This window comes from Carettochelys insculpta, chromosome 6, assembly GCF_033958435.1.
Source record: "Carettochelys insculpta isolate YL-2023 chromosome 6, ASM3395843v1, whole genome shotgun sequence".
NCBI classification, from domain to species: Eukaryota; Metazoa; Chordata; order Testudines; family Carettochelyidae; genus Carettochelys; species Carettochelys insculpta.
The window spans coordinates 71,318,872-71,329,082 of NC_134142.1; positions in this window are offsets into that span (position 1 = coordinate 71,318,872).

Sequence of the window (10,211 nt, forward strand, 5' to 3'; positions counted from 1 at the left end):
CCCTGGAAGAGATGGTGCTGCAGCTAAAAACCCTGAATGCCCACATACCCAGTTTAAGTGGAACCCGACCCCGGTGGGCTGGTAACTTCCTCCAAAAAATGACAAGAGGAGAAGACAATGTGGAGGCGTACCTCTTGGCCTTTGAGAGGATGGCCTCACAGGAAGGTTGGCCCCGAGACCAGTGGGCCAGCATCCTGGCACCATTCCTGTGTGGTGAGGCTCAGGAGGCCTTCTTCAACATGCCTGAGGAGGCAGCCACTGATTACACCCACTTGAAGACAGAAATCATGGCCAGATCTGGCGTGACCACTGCTGTTAGGGCCCAGAGGTTTCATGAATGGAGGTACCGAGAGGGGAAATCCCCAAGGTCCCAGCTGTTTGACCTAATTCACCTGGCTCAAAGGTGGCTACAACCCGAGACCTACGCACCAGAGGGGATTGTAGAGATCATTGTACTGGACCGCTATATGAGGGGACTTCCACCCAATCTGTAAGCATGGGCTAGCCGGAACGACCCTTCCTCCCATGATGAGATGGTGGCACTTGTAGAGAGACAGCTATCTACCAGGAGCCTCTCACGACTCTCCCCCAAGGAAGATGCTGGGCCAGCCCAATGGGCCACTCCTACCTTCAAGGCCTGCTCCTCTGAATCCTTGGGCTGGACAGGGGGGTGGAAGGAAGGAGATGGGAGAGCTGTCTGAGGCCCTGAAGGTTCTGGGGGTTACTAGAAAGGAGAGTCAGGAGGCCAGGCCGGGTAGTCCAAGGAATAGACGGCTGCCGCATCGTGGATATCAGTGTTATGCATGTGGAGAGAGAGGGCGTATAGCAGTCCAGTGTCCACACCACAGCCCCCTTTCAGGAAGTTGAAGCCTGCTATCAAATCTCCTTTCACTCTTCTCTTCCACAAACTAAATAAGCCCAAATCCCTCAGCATCTCCTCACAGGTCATGTGCTCCAGACACCTAATCATTTTTATTGACCTCTGCTGGACCCCCTCCAATATATCCACATCCTTTCTATACTGAGGAGCCCAGACCTGGAAACACTACTCCAGATGTGGCCTCACCAGTGCTGAATAGAGGGGAATAATAATTTCTCTAGATCTGCTAGAAATGCTCCATCTAATGCACCCCAATATACCGTTAGCCTTCTTGGCTACAAGGGCACAATATTGACCCATATCCAGCCTCTCATTCCGTATAATCCCCAGGTCCTTTTCTGCTGTACTACTATTTAACCAGTAGGTTCTCCAGCCTGTAACAATGCTTGGGATTCTTCTGTCCCAAGTGCAGGACTCTGCACTTGTCCTTGCTGAACTTCATCAGATTACATTTGGCCCAATCCTCCTATTTTTCTAGGTCACTCTGGACCCTATCCCTACCCTCATAAGTATCCACCTGTCCCCCTAGCTTAGTGTCATCTGTAGATTTGCTGAGGGTGCAATCCAACCCCTCATCCAAGTCATTAAAAAAGGTGTTGAACAATACTGGCCCCGGAGCTGATCCCTGGGGTGCTCCACTTGAAACTGTCTGCCAACCAGACATTGAGCCATTGATTGCTACCCGTTGGGCCAGACCATCTAACCAGATTTCTATCCACCTTTCAGTCCATGTATCTAATCCATACCTGCTTATGGACAAGAATGTTGTGGGAGATTGTACCAAAAGCTTTGCTAAAGTCAAGGTATATCACATCCATTGACTTCCCCATGTCCACAGAGCCAGTTACGTAATCATAAAAACCATTCAGTTTGGTCAGGCACGAATTGCCTGTGGTGAATCCATGCTGACTACTTTTGATCACCGAGCAGCTTGATATCTTCAAATCACAGTCAACTAGGGATGGATTCCAAGAGCACTGATGTGAGGGGCTATGTGTGTCACTCTGAGCCCTCTAAGCTGCCCTCCTCAATACTCTGAGGGATATTTTTTATTAATTCAATGAACAGGTAGCCTCTTTAGTCGTCACCTACCTGTCCAGAATGCTTTTTGCTGAAGATTCAGTTGACCTAAATCAGGTACATAAATTTTTCTAAAGTTAGGAAAAATGTTTCTATACTATTGTGATAAGCACCATACAAACATTTAAGAGATAGGCGAGCAGTGGCTACCAGTCATTAAAGCAATTCTGAGTCAAGTAATCAAGACCTCGTTCATGAGGTCATTGAGAAGGGCTGGCTGAAATCCTGAGAGAGAGGCAATGTGAAACTGTGGTACTGCCACCAAACACATCAAGACACTATCAAAAGTGACCCAGAAGAGCCCGATGGCATGCACAGGGTACCAATAATCACACTGAGGTTATGGCTATACTGTGCAGCTTTTAGAAACAAGACTGTCAACACTGCCATGTTGCTAGAAAGCAGTGTAGGTGCTTGTGAATGCTGCTTGTTAGCATTTTTGCAGATAAATTATTTCCACTCCCTATGAGGGAGGGGGTTTCACTTTGTTGGCAGGAAAGCTCTCCTGCTGACAAAGCAGCATTCAAACTTTCACTTGCTGGAGCAAAACTTTGCTGTTCAAGGCTTTTTTTTAAATCACTCCTGAGTTTTGTTGATCAAGTGCAAGTATAGACATACCCTAAGTCTTAGCTTCTCCTGAGTGACAGGATTACAGATTTGCCTATTACTATTATGGGTTGCCTTTACAGCACAGTAAGAGAATAAATACTATGCCACTCAGTTCTCCTGCTGTGATTGCCGGAAGTGGTTCCATACCTGCTGTACCTTTGACTCCTTCACCACAAGGTACTGTCTCCTGCTGGTCAAAAATGGCTCCTGGCTACTGCTGCCCCTGCGTATTAGTACAAACTTCATCTGCTGTGACAATTCTGCAGCATTTCTCTTGCGTCCACATCCCTTTCCCAAAATGGCTTTTTGCGAGGGCCAAGCACCCTGTGTGGACAAGTGGTGTCTTTTATTTTCAAAGCCATAATTCTGCCTCATGTGAGCTTTCAACTTCCATATAAATTGAGTGCCAAATTCCTACTACATGATCTTGATGATTTAACATACAGTATGACTCCTGGTATACAGGGATACTGTAAATATTGAGCTCCTCCCTCATCCATATGCACAGCAACAGCTCTGTAGGAACTGCATGCTGCCTGGCTGTAGCAGCAGTACCCAGAAGTTGCACAGGAAAGCTGTGCATGGCCCTAGTTCCACAAGCAAGATCAGCCAGCAGGACTTCTACAGGGCATATGTTCCTTGTCCATCATCTTATATCAGTTAGAGACCTGGAAACATTTAGGAGGCCTATGAGCAAGGGGTTCTAAGAGCTTAAAGTGGCTCATTTGAAGAGCTTTCAACTTCAATTCTGCTTAAGCAAAAAAACCACATCCCTCCTGCCTTTCTAACAAGATCAGTTCAGGAGCTTGTGCACATTTGCATATGAGATCTACGAAGGATTATACATCTGCAAAGACAGCTGGAATTCCATAAACTCCTACATCCAGCTGTAATTAAAGGGATTGAGAGAGTCGTTAGTCAGCAAACAGACAAACAGATAGCTGACAGTGGGTCTGGGTTTAACTTGTATGAAAGACATGGCAGTGTTTTTTGTAGATTGCTACTCAGGGAGTTGCTGTTAATCCAGTGGGTGCTAAACAATGACTAGAATGATGGATTCTGCTAGAAACCGCATCTCATTCCATTTAGATAAGGTTGTATCTCCACAGACAGAGGCCCACAACGTGTGGAAGTCTCTATATCATTCATTTTGGCAGAGATTCAAATTACACAGTACTCTCTTCAGTGGTGCTTGGTAGATGACAGAAGCCAGGACAAACCTGGAGTGTTTCTGATACTGTAATTACCATATTAAAGAACTGTTTGGGGTGTGAAGATTACGCTGGTGAAAAGCGCCAGGCCGAGAGCCCTGAAAACAAAAGCCCGCTGACTGGCACAAACAGATAGTAGCTATACAACATACTGCCGCATCAGTTCCTCAACTGTGACCTCTGATTTTCTGGCCCACTGAGTCCTTTGCTTTCGCTGCCAAAACTACCAGCAAGGGCTAATCAGAATGAAATGTGATGAGTGTTCTAGGATCTGAACACTCAAAAACATAGAATCTTAGGTCTAGAAAAGGCCTCAAGGGTTCCAGCCCCACTAGTCCACGTGGAATTGGATGAGAGCCATTGTTTAGCAAAAGCCACTGACCAGCCACAAGAAGATACATATAATAACTGTTGTTGAAATGTATATAGTTTTTATACCAACCTCATTTCCATAGTACCTGAAGTCCCTACAAGTTAAAATAGCTCTTCCTGGGAGAAAATCTGTTTAATCTCCCACCCACCTCCCAGACAGCATTTTTTCATTTATTTTACTCTTATTGTGGTGCCGCTGACTCCAATGTGTGAGTTTTGCATTTTGCTCTGAAGCTGTTGAGATGTGTGTGTCTGATGTGTCCCGACAGCCATTTTCACACTCTTGGGCCATCTGCCAAGAAATCTTTGTTCAAAGCGTTCCTGAGGCTCACTTTTGTGTCTGACAGCTCCAAAGTACTAGTGGGGTATAACTGTGGTGGGAGGTCATAGTAACATAAAGAAGGAAAATCCTCACGTGGTCTGAGCTAATGTCATTGATGCCTTTGACTGCGGGAGCCTAAGTCCTGCATTTGATTCTATATCCCACAGGGAACAAATGCAAGGAAGAGAGAACTGGAGTGCTGTGTCTGCAGAACCCTGTGTTACTGAGCATGCATGCTGCTGCATTCTGAAACAGCTAGAGATTTTCATAGTCAGCTGTTTCATCCCTATATCCAATGAATGTCTGTAATCAGTGCTAGAGGTTACAAAAGGCTGAAGTACTGTGCTCAAATCATGAGCCTATGGGATAGGAAGCACAATGATGGACGACCTACTTTCATCTATACCCTAATGGCATACATCCATGCCACAGGCAGTTTGACATTCTAGATTTGGCCTGGATGCAGAACATCTACATTCTTGGGGGACTCATGCCTTTGCCTGTTTTTATTGCAGAATATGACTTTTTGAAAACTCTACCATGAGACTGTCTCAGAGAAACTTTTTCTTCTCTCTATAGGTGTACAATTAAACAGATGGAGTGCAACTAGTTACAGGCAGAGCTGATTAGATACACCCTTATTGAACCAAAGGTCTTAACGCAGGGCAAGATAAAAAGAAGTTACAAACTGATTAGTATCTAGACTGTTTATCTTAACTTTTTCTAATTTTCCTTAAAAAACTAACCCGTGATGGTGTAATATTAATGCCAGGAGATCCAGCAAGCGGAAGGGTTGCTTTAAGCATTGTGCTGCTGATTGCAACTGTTTTGTAAGCCTCTGTTTCGGCTCAATGGGGCTGTTTACGAATATATTCTAAGCTGGCTCCTCAACTATTATGAATTACTTAAAGGAGCCGGATCCACTGATGCTAGCTGTGGGCACGGCCCTTTATGTGCAGAGTTCATGCCAGCAGAAATACCCACACAAAGTTTTGTTGTTTTAATTTTATTGGAATACAACGGGGAAAGAGTCAAACCCAAAAGGAAAGTCTCAGAGGGGTAGCTGTGAGCTGCGATCAACTGTTAGTTTCCAGGTTTTTTAAAAAAAAAAACAAACAAAAAAACAATCAAACAAAAACAAACAGAAGTGCAGCTGCATGACTGGGATGATGGGAGAAAATTGCAACCAGTAAAGTATTAGGAAAAGCAACTATAACTCAAGGTAACTTTTTCTGAAAGGCCTACTGAAGGCTGGTTTAACTGCTATAGACAACGGGAAATCTGAAGAACCTGTTTGCTTCTCAACATCCTCTTGCTTTAGCTCGACAGCAAAATCACTTCCCTAGCACAATAAGAAAGATGATCCTACAAATCTACAAATGGTGCCTTTCAAGAAAGATCTAATGGACATGGACAAAAAATGCACCTTTCCAACTACCCAGTTCCACATCTTGTTTTAATTAAACTGGGGCAGAGAGAGACGCTCAACAAACAGAACAAGCATGAGTAACAGCAAAAGGAGAGGAAACAAAATTGCAATTAATCAATCACCATCATGCCCCAACTTAATATTGTATCAGATTTAATTACTCGTTACTTTATAAAGTATCATGACAGCTACAAACATTTTACTTTCGATGTTAAGGAAGAAAAGAAAAAGGGGAAAGAAGTAGTACATACACAAGAGGTTTTCAGTGCATTAGACATGAAAGGCTCAAAGACAATCTGACACTAGCACTTTGTAAGGCATATCCATCAGCACTGGTGTTTTCAAATCCACCCTAATGGAATTGACATGCTGCTTTTTCAATTTTTTCATCTACGAATGCACGATTTACAATTGACTTTGAAGAAACTGGGAGGCAATGTAGCAAGAAGGGGCGAATGTAATCAGTGGTGTTTACTGCAGCACTATTCTTCCACAAGCCTTTAAACTTTCACATGTACAGTTCTAAAGATGGAAAGGATCATTCCTGACATGTAAAGAACAATCCTAGCCTCTGGTTTTAAGGCCACTACAGTGCATTTTTCAAAGAGGTAGTAGTTGAAAAACAACATCACTGAAGTCTTTGGAGAAAATGGGCATGTTCAGAAGAGATGTTTTTGTGCATTTAATACAGGTCAGGCGATTCCAAAAATCTAAACAGAATAATTGCAAAAAGTTGAATTGTAAGGACTGAAACACTGAGGAATTCATGTCAGAATCAGCTAAATAGCTTTCCCCTTCATTTCAACCAATCTGCCAGACATTCCCTTCCACTTCCCTTCATTGGCTTTGAAGGTGGCTTAGAGATGAAAATGACCATTTCCACCACTGTATGTCCTGTGTACAGAGAATGACACAAGAGTCATTCCTGTTCAGTATTTTAGCAAACACCCATCCATGGCGTGTAGTTACATCAAGATTCTAGGGTATACCCAACAGGTACTGAGTGAGGGGCTCTTCTTGGAAGATTCCCTATCATTTCATTCCCGAGAGTTCCCTGATGAAGGTTCCTGCTGCCTTCACTAAGGTATCCATCAGAAAAGACCTCATCATTCAGAAAAAGGTATCCATCAGAAAAAGGTATCCATCAGAAAAGACCTCATCATTCACCCTACAAGAACTGCTGAGAAGTTCCCCTTTGTTGTTGCATTCAGAGTGAATTGCTGGAGTGAAATCCTGAGAAGCCAGAGGGAGCCCTACTCTCCTCTTTCATGGGGCCAAGCTTTCAGCCATGCTGACTCATATGAAATTAATTTTTTGCACACAAAAAGACTATCTAGACTGTCAAGATTCCCCTGTATTCAGATGCCTTATCACCACAGAAGCACACACCTGTAGGAGACAGTCTTGAGGCTGTGCTGAGACTGTCAAAAGGGGGATAGTTACCTACCTCACAAAAGGGTTCACAAGCTATTTGCATTCGTATTTGAAAAGCAACTTGAAATTCTACAATGGAACAGGAAAGTATTATAGTGTGTGTACAGTGTATGTGTGTCTTTGTATATGTACTGTGGAGGATTTGGAAAAGGTTTGTGTTAATGGTTAAACTGGATTACCATTTACTCCATTAAAATGAGTGAGACAAGTGTCAGAATAATTAAGCGGATCTTATCCACAAATGTTCCCCTTTTTGGAAGTTCACCCTTCCCTTCTTTTCCAGTTACTGGATAAATATAACACTTTGGAAACTGAAGGAAATTTAAAAAAAAAATAGTGCCAACAGAGTGCTTGATGTTTCATTGTCTGGTCGGGCCATAAAAACGCAGGGCTTTTTTTCTGGTGGAACACACCAAAACAGCATTCTGACACCTTTTCCTGTTTTTTTAGTGCCATAGGGCGCCGCCAGCCACACGGCGCCACCAGCTGCAGGGTGCCTCCAGCCAACTCACAGGTTGCAGAGTGCTTCCAGCTGTGGCTCACACACCACTTGGTGACCTCGGGGCTGCAGGTCCCCCTGCACCCTGGCTGGGGTTCCTGTGGCTCAGGCTGCCAGCAAGTCTCCACCCCCTAGCTGGGTCCCAGCTGTGGGGTCCCCTGTCCCACACCAGGTACGAGTACTGGCACTTTAAAAAAAAGACAAAAAAAACGAACACTGAAAATGTAATTCGTGTATTAGATTATGACAGTGCTGGCTAGAGTGAAGTATTGGAGAGAAACTGTAGAACTATTCCCGCATAGCACTCTCTTGAGCTACTCCATTATAACCTGCAGATGCCTCACCAGTTCCAATCCTGGGCCTCCCAAGGTCTGGGGATGCACCTAACTCAATCTTTGCCTGAAGTAATTTCTGCTTTTCCATTTGAGTCACCTTCACAGCAGCTCTGTAGATGCAGCTCTAGCAAGTCTTTCATAACCGCTTACTCTTCCAGCCTGGGCTGGCTTCATACACAGGTCTGTCAATGCCTAATCTGTAGGATCTCTGATCTTCAAATGCAACTACCTCTCCTGAAGTAGATGGCCAATTCTAACAAATATGACGACTCTGTGATGGAGAAAGTAACCTTTAGTGAGTCCATACTCAGGTGAGAGGTCTTCAAAGTAATTTTTGCTTGTGAGCTGCAAGGGAATTTAAATTCAAAAATGAAAGGCACATACCTTAACTACTCCCAACATACCCCATTCCCTTCTACATCTTTCTTTCTTTAGATTCATAGGCACACGTTGAACAGATCAGAGATCGGCAATAAGCTGGAGGCTGTTGGCCAGGGTTAGCCCCCAGCCCTTTATTTACCTGCGCCTCCCCAGCTACAGCTGTTCGCAGCTCCCATTGGCCAGATATTGCCATTCCCAGCCTATGGGACCTGTGGGAAATGCCACATTCCGCAACATACAGGAACCCTCACTGGCATCCCACATCCAGCCCGCAGGCCTCTTACTGTCCACTGCTGCACACCACGGCACAGGGTCCCCATGCTGGCTCTGAGGCACTCCCACCTCACCTCTTATCAAAGCATTTCCAAAGAAGGGGACATTTTCCTGTCACCTGCACCTGAAGAAGTGTTCCATCAACATAGTGGAGGCCAGAGAAAAGTTAATGGTACTCTCAACTCCAATAATTTTCTCACAGCTTGTCTGTAATAATTTATTAGGCGATGAGCTTTCATGGGGCAAACCCACTTCCTCCGACCTGATGTGTTAGTCTTAAAAGTGCTACGTGACTGCTGGTTCTTTTGTTAGAATACAGCCTAACACATCTACCTCTCTGTTTCTATAGGGTGTTGAAGGTGTGGAACACGTGGTACCATTCCTTGGTCTTCTCCTTCCTGCCCCTAACCTGCCCATCCCTCATGAACCACACATTCCCTAACCTTGGCACAGATGCAATACAAGTTCCCAAGTGCAGAGAGGGATGATGCTGTAAGGGCAGCTGAGCTCTCTCCTGCCACTATCAGGGACAGGTACAGTCTCCATGACTAGTGTGATCCCAGTGATTGGCTGTGGGTGTTTCTATGAAAACACTGATTAGCTTGGATAGAGCAACTCACCCTGTAGGTTTTATCCTTTTTGTAGTTCTCTTCAGCAACTATAATAAATACAACTGTAAAAGAGTACATGTATGGTAATCACATTTACCATAATGTGACAAATTCCTTGTTGAGAACTCTCAACTATGCATATAGGAATCATTTTCATCCATCTCCCTGACATCTCTGGTAGGTTATATGTAAATGATTTGACTTTTCATGCATGATGAGATCACAAAACAAACCCATGCAAAATATGCATTCGATAGGGTCAAGAGGAAGTTGTATGTCATGATTTGTGTGATTAATGCATTTATATGTTGCTCAATGAAGTGTATTCCAGATGAAGGGCTAATCAGTTCCATTATAATATATAATTGATTAACTGCTGTGTATTATCAATATAAAAATATTAATATTAAAATATAAGAATGATAACTCTTTGTTCTATCAAAGTTTACTCATTTATTATTATTTTCCCTGACTTCTCCTTAACATATGTTTATTATTATTCTCTCTGACATTTGTTGGGAGACCAATAAAGCAGCACAAAGACATTCCAGGAAGTTTTTGGGGAATGTTGGCGATAACTTCCTGGTAAAAGCGCTGAAGGAACCAGCCAGGGGCCATGCACAGCTTGACCTGCTGCTCACTAACAAAGAGAAACTAGTAGGAGAAGTAGATATGGGTGGCAACCTGGGCTGCAGCGATGGTGGATATCAGGATCCTGACAGAAGGGTGAAAGGTGAGCAGTAAAATACAGACCCTTCATTTCAGAAGAGCAAAC